Source organism: Macaca nemestrina, chromosome 8 (assembly GCF_043159975.1).
Source record: "Macaca nemestrina isolate mMacNem1 chromosome 8, mMacNem.hap1, whole genome shotgun sequence".
Lineage (NCBI taxonomy): Eukaryota > Metazoa > Chordata > Mammalia > Primates > Cercopithecidae > Macaca > Macaca nemestrina.
Genome location: NC_092132.1, coordinates 153,202,347 through 153,226,871, shown reverse-complemented (window position 1 = coordinate 153,226,871; position 24,525 = coordinate 153,202,347). Strand labels below are relative to the sequence as shown.

Here is a 24,525-nt window from a genome sequence, read left to right as displayed (position 1 = left end):
AGTTAGCGAGGAAATTAGGAGAAGCGTAAGTATGAGTTCATATGCTTGGCAGACGTCTGTCTATCTAAACAGTAATATAGCTGGTTTCTTCTGAGAAAACCCCCAAGAACTTACATATAGATTTTAAAGCTGCCACCTTCCCACAAGTCACACTGTTTCTCACCATTTTTAGAATTTCACTTTGGAACCCTTCGTAGACCAGGAATGTATCTGGAGTTATATTAATCATATCTCATGTGGACAAGAATGTATGATCGAAGGCATTGATTGCTGTGTTTTACAGCAGTAGGAGAATAGAGAAAGTATAATATACGTGCATGTGATGGACTGTTTTGCTCACTGTATGAAAGTTAATTGAAAAAAAAAAAAACCAAGATACAGAATAGCATGATCCTAATTTTATAAACTGTCTCATGATCCTCAGTTTCTGAGTAGAATTCACTTAGCAACAGCAAGCTTTGGAAACTTTGATTTTCAGACTGAAACATTAACCCCTACTGATTTACACGAGAAATGAATTCAAATATTGAAATTAATCGTGAAAATTACAAAATATTACATTCAAAAATGCTATTTAAATATCTGGGGATCCTGGATGGTTTTACTTGATACTTTTTCCCCTGTCCTTTTTAGATTATCTTTTTTTAAGTGAGAAGAAATACATGTTGTAAGACATTGAACCAATATAGAAAACTACAAAGACAATAACTGATCGCAAGGCCTTCTACTACTGAGGAGTAACCATCATTCACTACCATACACATACAGCATAAAATGTAGAAGCACTTCATCAAATGGGATGATACTCTATGTGGTATTTTAAAATAAAGTATGAAACGTAACTATTTGATTTTAATAAAACTAATAAATTGACTTGAGAAATGGAACTCATTCCTATGCTTCACACAAATGTTTCTTCATCCCAGTAAACATAATTCTTTAAAAGTCTGAAAATAACGAAAGAGAAAATATAAAACAATATAATTTTTGAAAAATGAAAGTACTATTCCTGCATTTTCTCATGCATTTTCTCCTCTACCACAAAAATTTAAATGTGTTTATACTTATGCATACATACACATGTGTGCATACATACAAACACACACAAACATGCATACACACATGCATACAAACACCCATACACACATGCACACACGCAAACATACACACCCATGCATACACACAAACACATATACACATGCATACTCACAAACACACATACACATTTGCCTACACACACATACACATGTGTACATACACAAATACACATACACACGTGCATACACAAACATGCACACACACAGAAACACACACATGCATACACACAAACGTGCATACACATACATACACACACGTCTGCATGCACACACGGGTCAGCGTTGCCCCATCTGTGTCATGTCATACAACTCCTCAGCTCCTACAGAGGCTTATCTTTACTTTTAGTCAGTTTACCTAGACAGACAGGGTCTTGCCCTGTCACCCAGGCTGGAGTGCAGTGGTGTGGTCCTAGCTCACTGCCACCTTGAACTCCTGGGCTCAAGCTATCCTCCCACCTCTGCCTCCTACATAGCTAGGACTACAGGTGTGAACCACTATACCCAGCTAATTGTTTTTTATTTTTTCTAGAGGTAGGGTCTCACTTTGTCACCCAGGCTGATCTTGAATTTCTGTGCTTAATCAAGCCTCTGACCTCAGCCTCTCAAAGTACTGGGATTACAGATACCAGCCACCATGTCTGACCTCGTCTTTTTTACTTTGATCTCTTGGCTGGTCAGTTTTATTATCGAGTTGTTCTTTTCTGCATGGGTCATGAGAGTTTGCTTCCTGATTTCTTCCTTGGTGAGAATGCCTGCCCTTTGCTCTTAGAATCTGAGGAAAACTTGGCTGCTTTTCAACGTTTGGGTCATACCCTTTCTTTCCTTGGAACTTGAATATACTGTTTCACTGTCCTCATAACAGCAGTCTTTATACTGTGGATATTTTGGGGGAACTGGAATGTGTTGTCATCCCCATCTCCAGTGCAGGGAGCCGGGTTTCTGTTTCCCGAGTTACTGCTGTGCGAAGGGCCACCTGCAGCCGCTGTTATGCCTGAGGATATGTGGGCTGGGCGCAGCAGGCGTGGGTCACGTTACCTGTAGAATCCTGAGATCAACGTTGCTCCCTCCAGATGAACCACACCAGGTTAGCTTCTTCCTCCAGGATATGCCTAAGTGATTGATCATCTTCTTAAAAATATGTATTTAAAGCTTGATAACCTAGTTAGGACGTTTTCTGATATTTGTTATTCTACACAAAATTAAGAGTACAGTTAGTGCACCCATCCAGTCCTTTCCTCCCACCACAGAGACTTTCTCCTGCCGTGTCGGTAGAGCTGTTTTATCCCCTGCTTGTTTTCATTTGGTTTTGTCCTTTGCTGCTGCTTCTCCGGCTGTGCCTGTCACCCTTCCTGTGTATTCCCCTTTTCCATCGCCTGTTACCTCTTCTCTCACTTTTCCAACCTCCATTTCCCTCGTTGAATTTAATGTGATGATTTTGAATCTTCGATGTCAAGAATTTTCCTGTGCTATGTATCATGTTTTGATAATCACTGTCCTGATTTACCTCTTGGTCTTGTGGTGTGTGTGTGTGTGTTTTTTTTTTTTCCCCCGATGGAATCTTGCTCTGTTAGCCAGGCTGGAGTGAGTGGCGCGATCTCGGCTCACTGCAACCTCCGCCTCCCAGGCTCAAGCGATTCTCCTGCCTCAGCCTCCTGAGTAGCTGGGATTACAGGCGCCGCCATCATGCCCGGCTAATTGTTTTGTGTGTTTAGTAGAAACAGGGTTTCACCATGTTTGCCAGGATGGTCTCGATCTCTTGACCTCATGATCCACCCGCCTCGGCCTCCCAAAGTGCTGGGATTACAGGCGTGAGCCACCGCGCCCAGCTGGAGGTGTGGGTTTAACACTCAGTTGAGTTCCTTTCCTGTGCAGTTTCCCTTTTCATCTCTTTTATCATCTCCTCTTCGAGTTCTTGCTTTGTGGAACTGAGGTGCTTGCGAAGGATTTTCTCTAGAGCAGACAGATACGGGTGGAGATGGTTTTCTTTTGCACTGGTGTCTAGATTTGGTTCTGCATGCCGTGTTCCATGTACTGACGCATTTTTGTTATCCTGGTTGCTCTGTTACTACTTTTCCTCTTGGTTCTGCACTGTCCAGTCTTACTGTTTGCTTTGATGTGGGATAAATTATTCTCCAAGGTTTTTTTTTTTTTTTTTTGTAGCCTTGATGTTTACTCAACATCGCCTGCAGGGGTGTTGGGCGTTGGGGGTGGGGAGGGTGACAGTGTGGAGGTGGCTCCTCAAGACTCCCAGCAGCCTCTGTGGACGGCCCGCTTCCCTTCTGAGATGTGGGTAGACAGGTGGGGGGGAGGAGAGGGAGACCGTGCTCGTCGGGTGCTGATTCTCGGCTCCATGCGGCGTCCGAGAGTACCTGGGAGCAGGTGAGACTCCCCTCCAGGGATTTCCTCAGTGTGGGCAGGAGTGCCGCTCACCCCGCTCACTGCGTTGTTTAAAACCAGGAGATGCCGATGACATTTGCAGGCTATTGTTGATGCTTTCCATTCACCTCTCTGAGTGACAGTGGCAGGGGAGTCACAACTCCTCTACTCCCTTCTTTTGATAGAAAACATTTATTCATGAGTATGTGCCCCTTTTTCTTGTGTGCTTGCTGCTATAGATATGTTTTTGGAGGAGACGGGAGAGCTTTGACTATTTTCCGCATTTTATTGTGATCAGGAGAGGGTTGTACTGTGCACAGCCTTTCTCCACTGGCTCTGTCAGAAGCCGGAGAGCTTGACATCGTTTTAGCCAGAAGCCTGCCGAGCACTTTTTGAACAAAAACATAAGTTTGTGTTGCATCCATGTATTCATTTGTTTCTAATATTTATCCTTTTTAGGCCAACCTCTTGACAAACTTAAAGTAATATTTATAATCTCTCAAACTTCTTATCTAGAAAATGTTTTTATGACCTGATACTATTATTGATGAGAGCAAATGCTTTTGGTTATAAAACATTGTAATAAAATATTGAGGAAGGTGTAATGAAATCTCAAGTGAAAATTATGGAGAAATGATAGGAAAGAACTGAATTGCTCTTAAGTGTAAAACAGAGGTAATATTTTAGAACTACATTTATTTTAGCTATAGCGTTCAAAATAATATTGAAGTTATAAAAGTTGGCAAGTCCCCTGAGTTTGGCAGCAAGCCATTTATCTTTTTCTCTACTATTGCTTTAGAGTACATACAAATTTGAATGTCCCTCCCCCCCACCCCAACTTCTGTTACAATTTCAAGAACAAGGAACAAGGAAGGAATCTGGACACTCAGAACAGATCCTGGTCTAAGGGTCTGGGAGATAATGCTGCCGATGCTTTGAGGCTCAAGAAAGGGCTTGGTTTGAAAAGTGATCCCTGTAAAAACGTGTTTGAGCTTAAAAATGGTCGTATGAACCAGGAGAATTGACACTTTTCTGAAAGGTTTTAACTTTTTTATGCGATATACGATGTGGGCACTTAGCATATTCCGGAACTGTGCTACCTGTTTACATAGAGTTTTCTCAATTGTCATCCACCTGCTTAAATGAGCCATGATTCCTATCCCTTTCTGCAGATAAAGACGCCCAGGCACAGGGCATTCGATCACTGGCTGAGAACTCAGAGCTAACAAGGGGGGAGCCCGGGCTTCCTTCCTGGGTGCTCAGACCTGAGGCCCTTTTGTTTGTCACCATGTTCAAAGGCACTGCTGCACAGACATGATTCTTCCAGCTGCTTTTCAACGAACATCTCTAGGACTTCCTCAGGGGTCTGTGACCTCATCTATAATTAAAGGGAAAGAGATCTTCCTGAGATTATCCTGTTTTACTTGTTTAACTAGATGCATGCTGCAAAAACTGTTTTCGATAAATGAATAATTCGCTATTTAAAAAGAACCAAGCCTTAAAATAAGACCAGGTTTTAATAGGGAAAACATTCAGTAAAATATTATTCTGCAGTGACTTGTGGAATGACTGCTGTACACACAGCTCCAGGCTGGGTACCTGGAAGCTCACGAGCTTTTTTGGCCTCCCCTCCTGGATACAGGAGGTGTCCAGGCTGTGGTCAGCAGAATCACCCTGGCTGGACACTGCGTGGATGCCCCGTGTGGGGTGGTTGTGATGTGGGTGCAGTTGCTAGTGGCAGCGTCCCTGATACTACTTCTGAAAGGGACAAGATAGAAAAGCAAACCAAACTGAAACAGAAGTTGTGGATGATACCAGGGGCGCAGAGTGGCTGACGGGAAGAGACTGCCTGGAGGGTCTCAGAGCCAGTGGCTGAAGTGGAGTTAGTTTGACCGAGTCCTGGACTAGGGAGGGGACCCCCAAAGCACGCCCAGCATGGCGGGGTCCAGGTACCCCATGTCCCAATGGCTAGAACCAATAATCAGGCTAACACTCATTAAATAAGAAGTGTCTGTGCCCCCGAGATACAAATCCTTTATAACAATCTGGGACACCAGCTCAAGTCTGTGTTCCTTTGTCCTCCACAGTGGTGTGCAGCATGAAACTCAGCAGTTTGGGGTCCCTGAGCCACTGTCTACTCCCTGCTCCATCCCAAATCGCAGGGACCCCTGGGCATTCATGTGGACGTGCCCCACCACGCCTGTGCTGCTCCTTCAGGGTGGCACAGGGCCCCGCTATGGGAGGACTCTCTGAAGGGTGGGTCTCAGGCCCTCCCCTCTTACCCTAAATCAGGAGAGCAAACCAAATGCGCTGCCCTCTTCCTTCACTCCTGTGTCCTGGCCCCCGCTGTGGCCTCGCTGTCAGCTGGGCATCTGTGCTCCTAGTTTTCATGGGTGGCCCGACGGGGGCTGCAGAAAGTTCATGCATCGCACTGCCCATCAGTGGAAGGTGCAGTGATCCTGCCACAGGTGTCTTTGTCACAGGTCACTAGAATGAAGGCTAAAATATCCATGGGTGGATGGAGTATTTATTTGGCCAAATTGTTTTCTAACAATCCATTGGTTTTGGTTATCTGTTGCTGAATAATAAACCACCTCAACACTTAGTAAGCAGTGAGCATTGCTTGAAGCCACTGTTCCTGGTGGCCAAGGTTGCCTGGGCTCAGCCGGGTGACTCTTCTGCTCTGTGGTGTGAGCTGGAGCTGAGCATCTGGAGACTTGACTGGACAGTCAGGCACTCACACAGGGCAGGTGGGGCTGGCTGTCAGCTTGTAGCTCATTTAGGGCTGTTGTCTGAGCACCTCAGTTCTCCCTCGTGAGACCTGCCCAGCACCTTGGTCCCCCCATACCCCGGAATAGTGGCTGGGCCCTAAGTGGGAACCATTGAGTTAATGATGACATGACATTCTATCAAGAGATGGCACCACGAACCATACAGACATTTCTCACTTGTGTTTTTGTCATCATGTTTCAGCTTGTTTTAGCTTGATGTCCCCCTCCCAAAAGATTATAAGTTCTTCCAGTGCCAGGAATGTATTTATTTCAATTCTTTTATACCAATTTTTTTTTATTCCCATGTTCTTGCCTGGCACAAAATAAGTGCCCGATACATGTTAGGAAAGAAGTGACATTTAGATTGTTTCCAATCTTTTGGCTTTTATAGTATTAAAACAAAAATTTAATTTCCTAAAGCTTTTTCCATACAAATTAAAATTCCCCTAGAATTGTTCCTACAAATGGAAACACTGGCTCTAAGTATATGAATGTTGTAGACTTGCAGTACACACTTCCAAGCTGCTTTTTCTCTAGGGATCACACATATTTATGTTGCCATTGGTGAGCATGAGAGAAACCTCCCAAGGAGCTTAACCAGCATTTGGCCACTTTAATTTTTTCTTTTATCTTCATAAATTTGGTAAGCTACAGTGACATTTTATTGCTTTAATCTGCATTATGAGATTATTACCTGCTATATGAAATAGGTGAGCTCTAGTTTTTCAAATACACACCCAGATTTGGCTTGACTTGGAGTATTATATTCAAAATAGAGTTGGCAACACTCAGAGTTGGAAGTACCTAAGCTGTCATCTAGAATCTCCCTTTGGCCTCACGACTCTCTTGAGTTTCAGACCCTCCCGTAGCGCCTGTGAAGGGATCGGGTTGTGTCCACAGCTCGCACACTGAGCCTCTGGCTCAGTCACAGCTTAGAACTGGTTACCAACCTAATTTCGTTTTCTTAGGAAGGTAGGAGTGTCTCCGCTAGGTACAGCGGCTTTCTCAGATGGGAGGTCGACTTCACACCAGCAGGTCGAACCCCGTCTTCACTGCGCTTTGCCCTTGGTGAGAGACCCCGTGGCCCAGTATTGCAGCTGAAGTGTCCATGTCAAGGCGTTACCATACGTTTTGTATCCTCAACTGTAGCAAAGTGAAAATGTGACACAGTGACCAGAACTCAGGCAGGAGGGGGCTGCTGTCGGGCACCACGCGGGAAGGCTGTCTGGCAGCGGGGATGGTCACGGACACACACAGGTGGCCCTGGCTTTTCGGCTGACTCTTGTGCAGTGGTTGAATGAGATGTGTCCATGGAGGGCAATGAGTGAAGAACACACAGAACCTCTCTCTGCTGCCCTTGTGTCTTCCTGTGGATTGATCGTTATTTCCAAAGAAAAGATCGAAAGCAGCGTCACTGGTGCGTCTGTGCGGAGTTCCTGGTCTGCTGGTTGAGGCTGCTGACCTCACCTACAGGTCGGAGCCCTTTCTCCCATTTTCCCAAAACACATTTGCTCGGCCTTGAGAGAACAGCTGTGGAGCTTGTGTCCTTGGAGTGAATCAACCTTCCTGTGACTTCCACTCAGAAAGTCTGCAGAGAATGTCCTAGAAAAGGGAGCCTTAGCAAGGCAGCCCATCAAATGGCTGATGCTCCTGTTGTTTCAACAACTTCACTTGTTTTTTTTTTTCTTTCTTTCTTTTTGCTTTTGAGACAGGGTCTTGCTCTGTCACCCAGACTGGAGTGCAGTGGTACAATCAGAGCTCACTGCAGCCTCAACCTCCTGGGCTCAAGTGATTCTCCTGTCTTGGTCTCCCAAGCAGCTGGGACCATAAGTGTGTGCCACCATGCCCAGCTAATTTTTTTTTTTGGCAGAGATGAAGTTTCAATTTGTTGCCTAGGCTAGTCTCAAATTCCTAGGCTCAAGTGACTCTCCTGCCTTGGACTCCCAAAGTGCTGGGATTACAGGCATGTGCCACCGCTCCCAGCCCTACATCCCCAGTGTTTAAGCCATGCCTCGTGCACTGGGAATTGCAGACACCAATCTGGATAATCTCTCTTGTCCCTCTTGAAATTCAGTGACCCAAATAATACCTTCAGGGAATGTGCTCCAGATGTCCCATGACTGGCAGAACCAGAACTTAGGTAATGGGGAATGAGAGAGATCAAAGAAATCTCACACCCCGGTAGGGTGTGGTGGCTCATGCCTGCCAAGGCAGGCGAATCACAAGGTCAAGAGATCTAGACCAGCCTGGCCAACATGGTGAATCCCTGTCTTTACTAAAAATACAAAAATTAGCCAGGTGCGGTGGCAGGCACCTGTAATCCCAGCTACTCAGGAGGCTGAGGCAGGAGAATCACTTGAACCAGGGAGTCGGAGGTTGCAGTGAGCCAAGATCGCGCCACTGCACTCCAGCCTGGGCAACAGAGCAAGACTCTGTCTCAGAAAGAAAAGAAGAAATCTCATGCCCCACCCGCCTCCACCCTTGAAAAAGACGAGCAACTGTGCTTCTGGGGAGGATTGTGCCTTTATCACGTTGGGGGCGCCGTGTGTCTCAAGTCTCGGGACATGGTCCTTTATCACATCGGGGGAGCTGAGCACATCTGAAGTCTCGGGATATGGTCAGTCCTGCACTCTTACATGTCTGCACAGGTTGTCTCTGTGACTGCTGTGATTTCCTGGAGGGGTTTGCGGGAGGACCCAGCCGGCCGCTCTCAGGTGCCCACGTCTCGCTCTGGTGACTTCTCTGTGCTGTAACCAAGGGGGGGTGAAATGGAAGGAAGACCAGCATTTTCCTGCTACCGTTGAATATTGTCAATCCTGGCCCATTTTACCAAGCCCTTCAGGCAAGAGCAAGTCATCTGACTTACATCCCAGGAGGGAAAGACGTGTCTTTAAATCCTGGGGAGGCGAGGCCAGCTGATGTACACGAAGCCACGTGGCCGTAGTCTGGCGTGCTCCCTTTAAGGCTAAAGGCACCAGTGACCCAGTGGCTCTTCCCTATGGGCAGTGTTTTTGGGGGATCTTCTGTGAGTCCACTGGCTCTATCGTCCATCTCTTTGGGAGTCAGCAGTAGAAATGCTGCCAGCCATGATGCAGACCTTCATATAAGGAAGCTGCTGATTTGGGTGTACAGTGAACTGTGTTTTATGTTGCAGTGAAATTCATTGTGATTTTAAGGGCAATGTTTTTGGTTAATTTGTGCCCAGCAACATAAAAATTTATAAGGTTTTCAGTTTTTATGGCAGGGGCATTTTAAAAGAGAAAATGTCCCATAGTGGGGGAGGGAGTGAACCCAATCCGTGGCGCTCGGTCTGTCTCGCTGGTGACAGGGCGCCCTCCATACGGAAGGACTGTTCTTTTCCTGTGACGGACGAGCGAGGCCCTGAACGTGCACCTTCAAGGTATTAGTTGAAAATGACATGTAGTCTCCAGGCTAGAATAAGTTTTAAAGTGTTTTCTTTTTCATCCAAATTGATTAGTGAAGCAAGACCCTGACCTACCTTACCATTTGGACATAATTTATTTCTGAAATCAGGAAGTAGTTGAAACATTCAAGGTCAAGATCTTGATGAAAGATAAATGTCAGTAGTTATTACATAGAACAAATGCTAAGACAAAACCAGGCCATTTGAAAACTGGCTTGCCATTAGTTTCTATCAAGAAGTTAAAACATTTCAGCTTTCTTTTACCTTCATTTGCACGAGTGTCTATAATGTAGCCAAAGCCAGGAAGTAGTGAAAACTGGTATTCATTTTGCATATATGGTTTTAACATAATTGTCATATTCTAGTAATAGGCAGCTCAACTTTTAAAAAGAACTATTTGTGTTCTTGAAGAGGAAACAAAGCAAACATTTGTATATAAAATCATATTTTCTTATTAATGCATTATAATTGCTGATGGCTGTTCCTGCACAAGAAAAAGTGAAGACTTGCATGAAAACTTGATATAAAATCTTAAATGCTTAGAGCTGCCTTTGTCAGTGGAAGCCGATGTCCTTTGCATGGTTCTTACTGTGCCGTAATTAAGTTGGAGAACAGCTGTCTGCCTCTGCAGGAGGACTTGTACTCACTAGATCACCATGCCAAGGCTGGCGCCCCGCTTCCCCCACCCCAGCACTCAGTGTCCGTCGGGGAGCAACCCTCCAATTGCTGCATGGCACTGCGCCCCCACTGGTGTGCATGGGAACCGGGAGAGGGACCCCGGGCCTCCTAGTCCCGATTCCACCCAGGCAGGCTCCGAACATGGGTGAGACCACATGGCCCCTTCTGACACCCAGCTGCGACCCTGTGAGGATCTGGAGCCAGGTCGGCAGCACCCACAGGTTCCCGGGGATGCAGAATCACACTGCCGTGGCCAGACCCTTCCTTGCAGGCCTCCAGTACCCCTTTCCACCCATGGTATTTCCCTTACAAAAGCTGGGTGGGGGCCCTGATGGGGGGCAGACAGGAGCGTAGCTGCACAGCTCAGTCTGGGGATCCTCTCCCATGTGGCCAAGGGCGGTGTTCCTGCAATACTCGGTCAGCTCTGCCTCCTGCTTTCCAACCTCCTAAGGCCCTGGGCCCCCATTTCCCACTTCTGTCTCCCAAAACTCGCCTTCCTTCCCTCCTTCAGTGGAATACATTTTCTTTTTATTCGTCAAGGCCCAGCACAACAGACATTAGAATGTTCCCAGTTTCGTTTTTATTAGAACGTTTCATAGACATCATGTGGGATAACGGGCTCTTTCTATAATGGTTTATTTGACCTAAGGAACACATAATGGATTTTTGGAAGGAGATTCTAAATACTGAGAATTCGATTGTTCTTCAGAGTTAATACCCTAGGACAGACTTTTGGTGTTGCTTCTGACATTTTCTTTTACTGTGAATGATGAAGTGGAATTTCTAAACTCAAATGAGGGAATTAGCTTTACACGTGGGAATTTTTTTCAGCTCACACAGTTCATAGTGGAAGTGGATGGAGTCAGATAATTATGTCTTGTGTCAGTGGGAAGCAGAGTCCGTGACCCGGACTGACTTAGCTCCAGGTTCGTTTTCATTCTTCGAGGAACTCGCGTGGTGAAGCAGCAGAAATGGAACCTCTTCCTTTCACTTGCTCCGTGTGTGGACTGGACCACTGGTCGCTTGTCTCCACAGCCTAGACCTTGCTCACACAATCCTGGCGCTTTGCAGAGGAAGGAGGTAGTAATTTTGCAGATTATCTAAACTAGATAAATAATATCAAATGCCCATTTATCTGTTGGAAATACCTCACAGGAGACTGTGTTTGGAATTGGTTTTTCATTAACAAGCCAGTAAGGTCTTGTGTTTTTACACAGTTGATTAAAACAATGGAAGGTGATAGCACAACTCATTTTTCTTAAGACGTTTCCAGGTACACCTTACGCTAAAAAGAATGTTAGTATTTCACTGTAGTTGCTTTTAATATCACAGTGTCAGTGAGCTGAGGACTTACTCATCTTCAACACACTAAAGATTTAAAAATTATCTTAATCGGTTAATCACAAGCTACTTAAATACATATATGCACACACACGTATGCACACACAGACACATGCACACACGTGCACACTCAGATATTCTCTCACATGTGTGCACACATGTACACACTACTCAGATATTACACATTTACACACATATACACACACGCACACACACACACACAGACTTTGGGCAGTGAAGAGTAGAGCTGTTTTACTGGTAATCTACAAGTCCAGTTCCACTTACAACATCAAATGGAGCTGAATGAGATTTAACTAAAACCTAAAGAGTGGGTGGGGCTTTTCCCGTAGGTAGCCACCGGAGTGGTGTCATTTCAGGGACCTAGGAATAATTTCCTGCCGTAACGCTTGGTTTTTGCCCTCAGAAATAAACTCCTAAGTGTCTTGAAGACTTTTTGTTTTTAGTTAAACTTTAAAAACACTTCAGTGATCTAAACCCCGAGCAGCATCACGAGGCTCCTTACCTCTGGGTCCAGCCACAGGCAGGGCCCTGCACAGTGAGCCCGGGGGAGGGGCCTCGGTCTGCACAGTGGGCCCCGGGCGAGGGCCTCGGTCTGCACGGTGGGCCCCGGGCGAGGGCCTCGGTCTGCACGGTGGGCCCCGGGCGAGGGCCTCGGTCTGCACGGTGGGCCCCGGGCGAGGGCCTCGGTCTGCACGGTGGGCCCCGGGCGAGGGTCTCGGTCTGCACGGTGGGCCCCGGGCGAGGGTCTCCGTCTGCACGGTGGGCCCCGGGCGCGGGTCTCAGTCTGAGGCACGGACATGGAACCAGGAGTCCTGGACGGACGTTTTTCCAATGCTTTGTGTTTCACCGAGGATGTTCTCTTGCCCTCTGCTCCACCTGGACGCGTAGATGGATATCTCGGCTCACTCTAAATTCAAGCTGGTTGTTTGAGTGGCTCAAGCCCAGGGGCATAGCTTTCACAGAAGATGTTTTCTAAGCCCTGCAAACACATGCCAGGTCCTTCACATGCACGGCCCGTGTCCCAGGAAGAGCAGGCTCCGTTCCCCACTCGCAGACTCAGCCAGGTGCAGTGCCATCGCCTTGCTAGGCTGTGATTTTCTCCGTAAAGTCTTGCCTTTTAATTTTCGTCCTCACTCAGGCCTGACATGTCTGACACCCTTGCTGACTTCCATCTGTGACAGGCTTAAATCCCCATCCCTGCACTCTCCTGTAGTCCTCTCTGTTGCAGGGATTAAAGTTAAAATAGAAGATGAAGACGGCCCTCTCGGAAGCCCGTCTGCCACACGGATGCTGTGCTGTGATAGAAAGTGCTTCCTGGTCCCACAGGCTGCTGCCCCAGCGAGGATCTCCGCTGGTCTCTGTGTGGCTGCCTCTGCGGGAACTTCCAGCGGCAGTGTGGACACCCTCCCACCAGCCCCCTACTTTCCAGTGTTCTCCCACCTCTACCCATCGCGATAAACATGCCAGGTCCTGCTGAGACCACTGTCCCATGAGTATGTGTTGTGTGCCTGGCGATTGCACCTGTGTGTTCCTGTGTAACCTCTGCAACACAGGGGTCCCTCTAGCGTGGCTTCAGTTTTGCAGACGAGGAAGTAGAGACTCTGGACTAGGAGGTGTTTCCCTTCTTCCTGTGTCTATAGACTTTCAGCGTTGGAGCTACATTATTGGTGTGAAAAGTTCAGCATTTGTGAACTGACTGCCCACCGTGTACCGCCCTGTGCGGGACACAGTAGGGCTCTGAGCATCTCGTAGGTTGATAAGGAAAAGCCACAGGCACAGATTAAAGGACAGGAGGGGGAACAGCCTCATGCATGTGTGTAGAGCCGGTGTCATGACACCCTAGGGAGAGAGACAGGAGGTGCTGCTGGACCAGCTGGAATCAGAACAGGAGGCAGAGGAGCCAGGCTTTCCCAGGACGGGCAGCGTCACAGGGTCGCGGTGGGGTGTGGTGGGGCTGGGTGATGATGTTGCCACAGAGGTCCCCAGGCAGCACTAGTGTGACCTGGCCCAGCAAATGGACAGATGATGCCTCCACTTTGTGTGTGACCAGGAGCCTTGGCTTGTGTGTCTTATGGGGTTTCCATATCCCAGGGCTGCTAGAGACCATTCTCACGGCCTAGAAGCAGTACGTGGACTGACTGAGGCTGCAAGGGGGCTGCCGTGTGCAGGTGGACGTGTCTGGGTGTGAATGGCCGCCTTACTCCTCTCCACGCTACCGGGTTCACCCCTATCCCAGGCCTCCAGCTGCTTTAGTTCAGGGCCAGCGAACTGTGGCCTGCATCCTGCCACCGAGTGTGCAGATAAAGCTCGACTGGGACCCAGCCACACCCATGGCTCTGTAGTGCTTGGGGCCACTTTCCTAGTTGTGGCAGAGAACGTGTGGGCCCCACTGCCTGAACTATTCACACCCCATCCCTTTGTGGAAAGTGCTCACTGACCGCTGCCCTACAGGCCCTCCGTCCTCATGCATGGCCCTGCTCAGTCAGAGGCACTGACCCAGACTCTCACACCACAGGACTTCCTTCTTTCAACACTGATTCCGGCTGATGTTCAGTGTGTAACTAAACTGAGCTGTGAAGAAACTGGAGTAATTGATTTGACCACAGCATGTTTTACTGGGATTCTGTTTTGCATTAGGTTGGGACGTCCTCCTGCAAGCAAACCTGGTTTATTGTCTTATTAGGGAGCGCTCCAGCTCTTGGCTGCCCTGTGAATGGCAGTCCCTGCCAGGCTCAGCCAGGCCTGCCCTGCTGAGGTTGGCCGGCAGTCCCGGGGTCTGAAGGCCTGGAGGCAGCAGTGACTCCATCCTCCTGGCTCTGTGTGTGTTGGGCTCTAAGCACACATGGCTCTTGGCAGAAGTTAAAGTTTATCTGCCCTCGTAATTAAGTTGAGGTCTCCTACATTAAGTAATCCATGATATTTAAACAAAGCTAATACTTTTCACATTTAATTGACTATTTTAGGTCATAGTCCTTATCAACTGGAAATATTTTGTTAATTCCAAGGAAACACATTTCAACAGTAATCATTTCAACTAGAAAGTCATTGCTATTTGAGATTTTATCTTCTTGTCTGTTAAAAAACTGTTTGGCGCCTTATTTTGTATGAATTAAATTTCCAAATGTTCAAATCCGATGTGTGCAATGACAAGCTGGTGTGGCTGAAACGGCAGTTGCTGAAGAGCATCAGAACGGCCTTTGCCCCATGGGTTTACACGGACAGCTTGGTCAGCAGACGGTGAGACGGGCGCTTGTCCACTTGTCCAACACCGGGGGGCCATAGGAGGTGGCGACTACGAAGGTCGGTCCCATTAAAAACGCCCTTTGGCTCGTCTGGAAGATGTGTCCCTGGGCATGCACCATGCCAGCCACGCCAGCATTATCACCACATGTGCTTCTCATCATGCAGACGTTGTTCTTCTAGAGTGAGCGTGAATAACTTTCACACCTGGGCACTGTGCCGGTTCCCACGCTGGCTTCCCACGTGCACACAGGTGGCTGGCACGCAGCTCTGCACCTCTCACTGTTGGGAGCTCAGAAGCCTCTCTCTGTGGTGGTTTCTCATCTCAGGATAATTGAACCCAGCTGGGAAGTACCAGGCCCAGAGAATCTCTGCTGCATAATATCACCACCCCGTGGCAACTCACAAAGCAAGATTTTCACCAAGAATCTCACATAGAAAGAATTCCACATCTGCTTCGGGACAGATTTTCACCAAGAATCGCACAGAAGGAATTCCACGTCTGCCTCTGGAGCACATTCCCCTCTACAGAGAGGGGCGGAGCGACTCACCATCCATCCTCATCTGGTGGTGGAAACCCCTTCTAGGTCTGAAGGTGAATTATTCATGTGGGAATTTCATGATCTCTGTCTGTGGGGACTGTGGCTTATTTCACATTGGGGTTTGGATATTTTTCAGGGTTTGCTTTGGTGTGATTACACGTATAGAGATAGGTGGAATTCATGTTTCTATCAGATTCTGATTCTTTCACCCTGAGGTGTACCCACTTCTGCCCTCCCGCCGACCTAGCGCCCATGTCAGACTGGGGGACTCAGGTAAAGTAAACCGAGGGAAGCCTTGAGCTTGGGGCAGAGCCCCGGATTTCTTGCAGGGACAAAGTCAGAGAGCAGTGGTGGCGTTCCCTCCCGGGACGGCCTGTGTGTGTGTGAATCGGGGTGTGAGGAAGGACAAAAGTTGTTTCCCCGGCAGCACAATAAAATCACTTTGTAACTTGGGTTCAGTATTTTAATTGTCAAATATGTTAAGTTGCTTAACATTTTAATTGTCAACAAATAAGTCGATACATGCATTTAAAATTTGATGGCCATTCAATAATTTTTATAAAGCAAATATATCATTTTCAAGTATAAAATAAATTACACAATTATTCAAGTATCCATACAGTGGCCTGACTTTTATTGATTGCCTTGCAAGTAAAATTTACTTATTTATTTCTTGTAAAGCAAGGAAGCCATCCTACTTTAAAAAGTTTTCAGCTCCAGAGGGACCAATTTGGGTATGAAACCCTGAAGTGTATTAGAAAGTGACCCTTAACTGCTAACCTGAGAGAACGTTTGTATTTCAGGCCGCCACAAAGCCCCCTGATTGGCATAAGGACAGGTTATTTTATTCAACAGTCCTGGTTGATTTCTAACTCTAATTGAAGCCCTTTGTTTCTTACTCTACGTAGTAAGGGCTGAGGCATTCTAGCCTCGCAGTTTTCAGAAATCTTCTACATGTATCATCGCACCTGATTTTGTACTGAATTGAAGAAGGGATTGAGGTCTCAGAGATGGTGCTCACACTACGTGTTGAGTGCATCAGGGCGTGTCTGAAAGTGAGAGCAAATGCACTGAGAGAGAGCAAATGCACTGAGAGAGAGCAAATGCACTGAGAGTGAGCAAATGCACTGAGAGAGAGCAAATGCACTGAGAGAGAGCAAATGCACTCAGAGAGAGCAAATGCACTGAGAGAGAGCAAATGCACTCAGAGAGCGCAAATGCACTGAGAGAGAACAAATGCACTGAGAGTGAGCAAATGCACTGAGAGAGAGCAAATGCACTGAGAGAGAGCAAATGCACTGGGAGTGAGCAAATGCACTCAGAGAGAGCAAATGCACTGAGAGACAGCAAATGCACTGAGAGTGTTGTCAGGACAGCAGTCATTAACTGCGATGGTAGTGAGCACACTGGGACCTGTGAGCACCCTAATCTTAGGACTCACTGAGTAAGGGGAATCAACACCCACTCAGACTGTCTTTGGTAAACATAAGAGAGTAGCCGTCTGGGTGTTGGGAGAATATGCACAGAGCCCAGGGCACGGAGTGCAGAGCTGGGGCTCCAGCCATGGGTTTGGGACCCAGGCTTTATGGCTCTAGAGACTGAACAGTCTTGAGATTCCTCCAAGAGTGACTGACCAGCTCAGCACAGCTGGGGCCATCCCTGCCTCATCCCCCATTCCTACAACTGCTCATCTAGGTCTTAAGAGCAGGCAAAGCAATTAATCAATATCCCACTGCAGTGGAACAAGGCGTTATGCACCTTTTATAGATAAACTAAAAGGAAGAGACGTTCCAAAGATCACCGTGCACGTGTGACGTCTGGGATGCAGATTGACGGTACTGAATTAGCCCATCATTTTGTTCCCGTGATGGTCACTTGTGCGTACAGATAATTAATACCAATTTGACTATATTCTTGAGAATAAATAGCTCTAGTAAAAGTGATATAGCTTAAATATCTTAAGAAGATATTGTTACCCTTGACATCGGAAACATGAGAAGGACGGAACCCATAGATTTGCTGATTTTTCCAGGGTGTACAGACGATAAGCTGCCAGCCCTAAAATACGGTATATTTTGGAAAGTGCAGAGAACAACAACTGAAATGACCCATTTAATTCCCTGATGATGAAAATGCTCTAAGGTGAGAGCAGAAACCGTGAGAGTGGCGTGCGGCATTTTTCCTGTTTAACTTTGAGTGAAGGCATTCCATTATTGGCAGGGGCGGATTAGCCGTGCTGAGCTCAGCTAGCATCTTGGGACCAATTATTGGAGCGATTTCCCCTAATTATAGATCAACAGGTTGTGGGCAGGCAGACACCTGTCTTGGCTGCCTTGATCTCAGGCAGTCAGAGTCCTGGAAAAACTGTTGATATGATGAAAAGAGGTCAGAGACCACAAATAATTCACTGAGTTAATAAGAAGTCAGCTAAAGACTCCATGAGACTCCAGCTCACATACTTTTACAGCAGGGTACTTCCTTGGGGAAGGCGGGGGACCCAGTGTCTCCTCCCACCACGTCTCCTGCCCATCTCCCCGTGGGACACCCCAACCCAGATGCTGTGGGGTTAGAAGGTGCACACCACTGCCTGTGGTGGGGAGGAGGCGGCGCCGTGAGGTTCTGCCTGTGATGTGTTCCTCTGTCTGGGCTTCTCTTGTTTTTTCCACGACCATCTCCACCCCCCACTTCCTGGGGGCATCTTCTTTCTTGATGTTAGTGCCAGCTTTAGGAAAGGGCCTGAGACCATCATGGCCAAGTTGGATGTGCAGAAGCATCATGGACAAAGCCACTGGCCTTGCAGAGGGACGAGCCATACAAAGTCCTGTGCAGAGCATGTTGGTTGTCACCAGCGAACAGGTGCAGAGAAGCCCAGACAGCACCCAAAGCCCGTCTGAGGGCTGTGCCCCACCCAGCACCCACCCTCCCTGGGGTGGACAGTCCCGTGCCGAGGTGGACACTCCTTGTTGGTATTCAGGGTATTCAGGGTGCTGTCTTTACACTGAAATTGGTGTTGGTATTCAGGGTATTCAGGGTGCTGTCTTTACACTGAAATTGGTGTTGGTATTCAGGGTATTCAGGGTGCTGTCTTTACACTGAAATTGGTGTTGGTATTCAGGGTATTCAGGGTGCTGTCTTTGCACTGAAATTGGTGTTGGTATTCAGGGTATTCAGGGTGCTGTCTTTGCACTGAAATTGGTGTTGGTATTCAGGGTATTCAGGGTGCTGTCTTTACACTGAAATTGGCAGCTTTAGAAATACTGGTGGATTAAACAACCTTGATCCGAATCTTAGAGGCTGCCGTGTGAATGTCCTCACAGGGAACATATGAAGAACATTAAACACACATGTGTCTTTGCACAGCGGAAGGAGCGTTGGGATCTGCAGACACCCAGCCACACGCCATGTGTGATGCTGGCACCATGGTCAAGATAGTGACCTTTCCTCCCCAGGCACGGGCGTGATGCCGATTTTCAAATTTTCAAAGGACACACTGTTGCTAATAGAAATACTTTCTTTTATTCAGATGCCCAGGGCCAAGGGACTTGCCAGTATCTGGTTAGGTTGTTCTCAGAGTGCCTGAGATAGAACAGCTCAGAAGAGGAGCTGTCACGTAGGTCTGTTCGCTGGGCTCTACGGCTGTGACTGTGGCTGGATCAATTCGGCTGTCTCTGCTCCTCTCTCTGTAGCAGTATGTAGAGGGGGTGTTGGTTGACGGATTGATGAGGTCTTACAATGTTCCCAGGCCAGATTCTAACTCCTGGGCTCAAGCAGCATCCCGTGACCTGAGCCTCCCCTGTAGCGGGCACTGCAGCGGGCATTGCACACCGCAGCACCTGGCTGGAGCCCCGTTTTAGGTCCAGCAACCAGTGATTCATTGAAGACAAGAATGATCTTCGTGTGTGTGAACCTCAGTGTGTGTGTGTGTTTCAGAGCAACAGCGTCGGCAGGCCCTGTGTGCTCCTGCCCAGGACCTGGTGATCGTCATTTTGGTGGCTCCTGTTTCTTAAGAGCACCTTTCCCCCATTGCAGCCCACCCCTGCTGTCCTTGGAGGGCACCTGTGAGGTCTCACCTCACCTCATTCTGCAGTGAGATGCAGCATTCCCATTTCACTGTCTGTCTGTGTTAATATTTTCAAATAGCCCTTGGTCTTTCCGTCTGCCAGTGCTCGAACTTTATATGTATATATGTGTGTATTGTGTGTGTGTGTGAGTGAGTAGTTTGCCTCCAATGCTCTGCAAAATCCTGGCTGCTGCTTTCTGTTCTAAGTGGGGGTGGCTGCGGGCCTGCACCTTCCCCTTTTTCTCAGCCTCCACCTCTTGCATCTCAGGGCCCCTGTCTTCCTCATGCCTCTGCCCAGGTGCCACGTGCAGTGTGGGGCAATTCAGACCTCTCGCTGCGGGACGCAGCCTCTGCCTTGGGCTCTAAGTGAGTCCCCAACGGAGGAGTGCCGGGCTTGCGCCTCTGCCTGGCACAGCAGCTTGGGGGCGGCTGTTCTCCGCTGTGCCCTCCATGGTGGGGGCGCCTCCTCACTCCCTTTGAAGAGCTTTACTCCCTCATGCTCCGCTGTACGACTGGAGACAGAACTAGAACCGAAAGGAGGCGACAGAGGAGGAGCGTGGTGGGTTTGTCCTCTCTGCTTGTGAAGAACTCACAGGCACTTCAGCCAGGCTGGGTCACAGTCACGTAGGGTCTTCTGGGTGAAATGGAGCTTCTCATGGAGGCTCCTGTGGGACACGCGTGAGGGGCTTGGGCCAGCAGCGTCTCAAGCTCCTGTTTTGAAGAACTGAGATGTGACTCCATTTCCCAACTGCAGCCCTTGGTCCTTGTAATAAGGGGAAGCTGGGAACAGAACCCTGGGGTGGCAGAGTCTGGAGCGACGGACAGAGGCGTTGGTGTGGGTCTCTCCCTTTCAGGAGCTGCTGCCTCTTTACACAGGAATAGCGGTTCTCTCTGCCTCTTTCTCTGTCTGTGCTCCCCCTTCTCTCTCTCCTGTGTGTGTGTGTGTGCCTTAATTAGTTGCATTGTTTGGGTTCGCCTAGAACATTCTTAAATCATAGCCTGAGCAACTTCCGAACAAGCACAGTGCAGTGCTGCCCCTTTCGCGCTCCCCCACCCGGAATCCCCGATCCCAAATGCGAACGAACTTCATGATGTGTCTGAAGATTGTTTTCAAGGCCGTCCTCTTGGCCTCTGTCCAGCACGTTTTCCCATAAACTTACTGAGCCCGGCACTGGGGTGACAAAGATTAATAAAATAGGGTTCTTCCCAAAGGAGCCCATTTTGCGGATGGAAAAGATGTAACTACAAAATAATTATAATGTAAATAAATACAGTAAGAGAAGCACAAAGAGTTACCGGAATAGTTTAGTCAAATACCTTTTCTGGTTTTAAGTGGTCGATGTGGGAGGGAGCGGCTGTGTGGATTTCTGCCCCTCCGGGAGGACGAGTGATGCGTGGAGAAATTCCACATTGGGTCTTCTCTGTACTTTCCCACCCTCTCCCACCACCTGCCCTAGAGCCATGCCTGGCTCTAATAAAGTGCCGCTTTATCAATCTTAGGTCTTTAGAAAGAAGAAAAAGGAACAAACGGGTTCTGAGGGGCACGGTGGGAACAGCTCTCAGGCCAGTCAGCCCTGGGAGTCTCCAGCTTCACGTGAGCACGGTGCCCTGGCTTCTGTGCGTACTGAGAAAAGACAGTGTGCAAACCGAGGAACAGGGACGGGGCACGCTGCAGCGCAAGTTCCGCAGAGTTTCTAGGGAGCAGGGAGCACCCGGGACGCACAACTGGGCTCCAGCAGCAGGGCTGAGGCGCTGCCCTGAAGCTGCACCAGGGATGCCCAGCAGAAGGCTCTGGCCGGTCCAGGCCGCCTCCAGCACCGCCATGCACTTCGTCCCGGCTTCCAGGAGCCCTGGCAGAAACGCAGCTCAGCCGCCAGCCTGGCGTCCTCGAACATGCGAGTGACCTCGGTGTCCACAGCTGCAGAAATGGAATCGTTTTCGCCTCCTCCAGGATGTGCATCTCGCTGTGAAGCTGTCTCGCGGGTGAAGACGTTTGCCATCTTCGAAGCTTCTCTGCACCAGACCCTCTGAGATGGCGCGCTTGCCCCATCATGACCCCAACGCTTTGCGGTTCACCCGTCTCCTTTGACAACCCGCTGTGACTTCAGATTGCCGTTCCCATGGAAGCTCCGCTTCGCGGTTGGTGTTGTACTGTCTGCTTTTGTGGACGAGGACGCCTGCCACCGCGGCTGCACCCTGGAATGCGTTGTGCTGGGCCCCGGCTGCACGCACCTGCTCCGACCCGCTCCTCCTGTGATCTAAACTGCTGTCTGTGCTGCCAGTTTGTCTAATTATTTTTTTCCTTTTCTTTGCAGGTTGTCTTATATTGAGAACATTTTCTTAATTTGTCACTGCATTAATGTCCGTATCTGGAAACTGACAAAATTCACAATAATAGAAAAAGACAAGAAGTTATATTACTCTGTAGACCTTGATTTTGTCATTTTGAATTGAAAATATTGGAAACTGAAATTAAACATGTGAAATACTGCACATGGCTCAGGTTTCTTATTCATGCAAAACAGCATTGAGTGTTATCAGTGCTACATATTCTATGCTTTAGGTAAAGTATTTATGAAGATACCCACGAGATTAATGACTTGTGTGTATTCTAACTGACCCCCACACATTTATTCTAATTTCTTCTGATCTTTGAAGTTCTAAAGGTTATCACTAAGCATTGGGAATATGTGTCTTTTTAAGGTATGCCTGGTCTATAAATTATTAAAAATCATTTACATTGTATGCTTAAAAGTTAACCAAATAAGGATCACATTTGAAAAGTTAGAAGTGATTACCACACTGTTTGTGGCAGGTGAAAAATGTGTCCGTAATGGCTGTGCCTCTTTATTTCTAGGATTTAGGTAAGGGTTTTTTTATGTAAATTATTTTACAGAAAAGGTATAAACACAAGATGGGAAATGGAAGAAGTTCATTATATTTCAGTTACTTAACAACCTGTTATGAAACAGGATTATAACAAAGTTCGTGTATTTGTGAATTATGCGTTAATCCAGCACATATTAGTTACACACCCGTGGTGCTGCAGGTGCGATGCCAGGCACCCGTTATCCTCCAGGTGCGATGCCAGGCGCCCGTTATCCTCCAGGTGAGATGCCAGGCGCCCGTTATTCTCCAGGTGCGGTGCCAGGCGCCCGTTATTCTCCAGGTGCGGTGCCAGGCGCCCGTTATTCTCCAGGTGCGGTGCCAGGCTCCCGTTATTCTCCAGGTGCGGTGCCAGGCGCCCGTTATTCTCCTGGTGCGGTGCCAGGCGCCCGTTATTCTCCTGGTGCGGTGCCAGGCGCCCGTTATTCTCCTGGTGCGGTGCCAGGCGCCCGTTATTCTCCTGGTGCGGTGCCAGGCGCCCGTTATTCTCCTGGTACGGTGCCAGGCGCCTGTTATTCTCCAGGTGCGGTGCCAGGCGCCCATTATTCTCCTGGTGCGGTGCCAGGTGCCCGTTATTCTCCTGGTGCGGTGCCAGGTGCCCGTTATTCTCCTGGTGCGGTGCCAGGTGCCTGTTATTCTCCAGGTGGGGTGCCAGGCATGGCTGCCCTGACGGCAGACGTGGTGTGGGACACAGATGTTCCTCAGAAGCTGTAGGATGCTCACGGGGCTGGAGAGCCATGGAGAAGCTGGGGTGTGGAGACACAGGAGGCTGGTGGGGTTAAGATGGGTCACCACCACTGTCAACCACCCATGGCAGGGAATTTGGAATTTTAAAGGCAATGAGAATCCCTTGGGAGTTTTTAAAGCTGGAAATCTTTTGATCAGAGTTGCATTTTTGGAAGCTCCCTTGGGCTGCACCATGGAGATGGGTTAGCAGTGTGGAGGGGGGACAATAGCGGGATGTGGAAGGCTCTGCTGTGAGCCTGTGAAGGACGACCTGACTGAGGGGCAGCCAGGGCAGGAGGGACACGGCCCTATGGGAGGAGGGTCACTGAAGATGAATTGGACATGGCTTGTGAGGGCGAGGGATCCAAGCCGTCCCAGCTTCCCCTGAGCCTTGGAAGCACTCTGCACTTTCAGCTGCAAACAGGTAGCGAGGCTCTGCAAAGGGCAGCAGGTGCAGGGGGAGGAGGTAACATAGCGTGGCCTGCCAGGTCCCCAGGGCATGCCTGTGATCTTGAGTCTAGCAGACAGCGGGAGGGCTCAGTGGAAAGTCTACAAAGCCTGCACTGGAGCCGCTTGGGTAAGATTCTTCCAGATTTGGATGTCAACCGAAGGTGGAATTCTGGCTGAGGCTGTCTTGGATGGGACATTAGGGTGAGAAGAGTTCAACCTGAGACAAATTTCCAAGGAATACCAGCATTTAGGGTGGGCAGAGGAGTGAGAAAAGGGGGCAAAGCATGGCTGAGGTACAGAGGAAACTGGAGAGAGTGGTGTCAGGGAAATCAATGGAAGAGGTTCGGGTGGGACAGCCAAGGGCGTCCAGCGGTGCCAAGAGGTTCAGGTGGGATGGCCAAGGGCATCCAGCAGTGCTGAGAGGTTTGGGTGGGATGACCAAGGGCTTCCAGCAGTGCTGAGAGGTTTGGGTGGGATGACCAAGGGCGTCCAGCAGTGCTGAGAGGTTTGGGTGGGATGGCCAAGGACGTCCAGCAGTGCTGAGAGGTTTGGGTGGGACGGCCAAGGGTGTCCAGCAGTGCTGAGAGGTTTGGGTGGGACGGCCAAGGGCGTCCAACAGTGCTGAGAGGTGAATCTGTGTTTTAATGCTGAGAACAGTCACTGGGTTAGAGAAAGGCAGGTGACCTTGACTGAGGAATGTAGGAGGGGCTGGGCCTCAGTTACAGGGATGGAAAGTCAAAGTGGGACGGAGAGGAGGCCAGGAGCACCAAAAATGCATCCTTGTCTGGGAGGGGCAGGTGGGGTCAAAGGAGAGAGGTGGGTTACTGTTCGAGCTGGGAAAGGCAAGAGCTTATTTGAATCTTGACAGAAAGACTCTTACAGACACAAAGGTGTGGGCAATGTGGAAAAGGAG

General features: G+C 48.6%; 1 protein-coding gene across 7 annotated transcripts in view; it reads left to right on the top strand.

Annotated features, from left to right (window-relative positions):
- LOC105491902 (DLG associated protein 2) overlaps positions 1-24,525 on the top strand; it is a 921,137-nt gene that overhangs the window by 275,653 nt on the left and 620,959 nt on the right. The window lies entirely within an intron of this gene.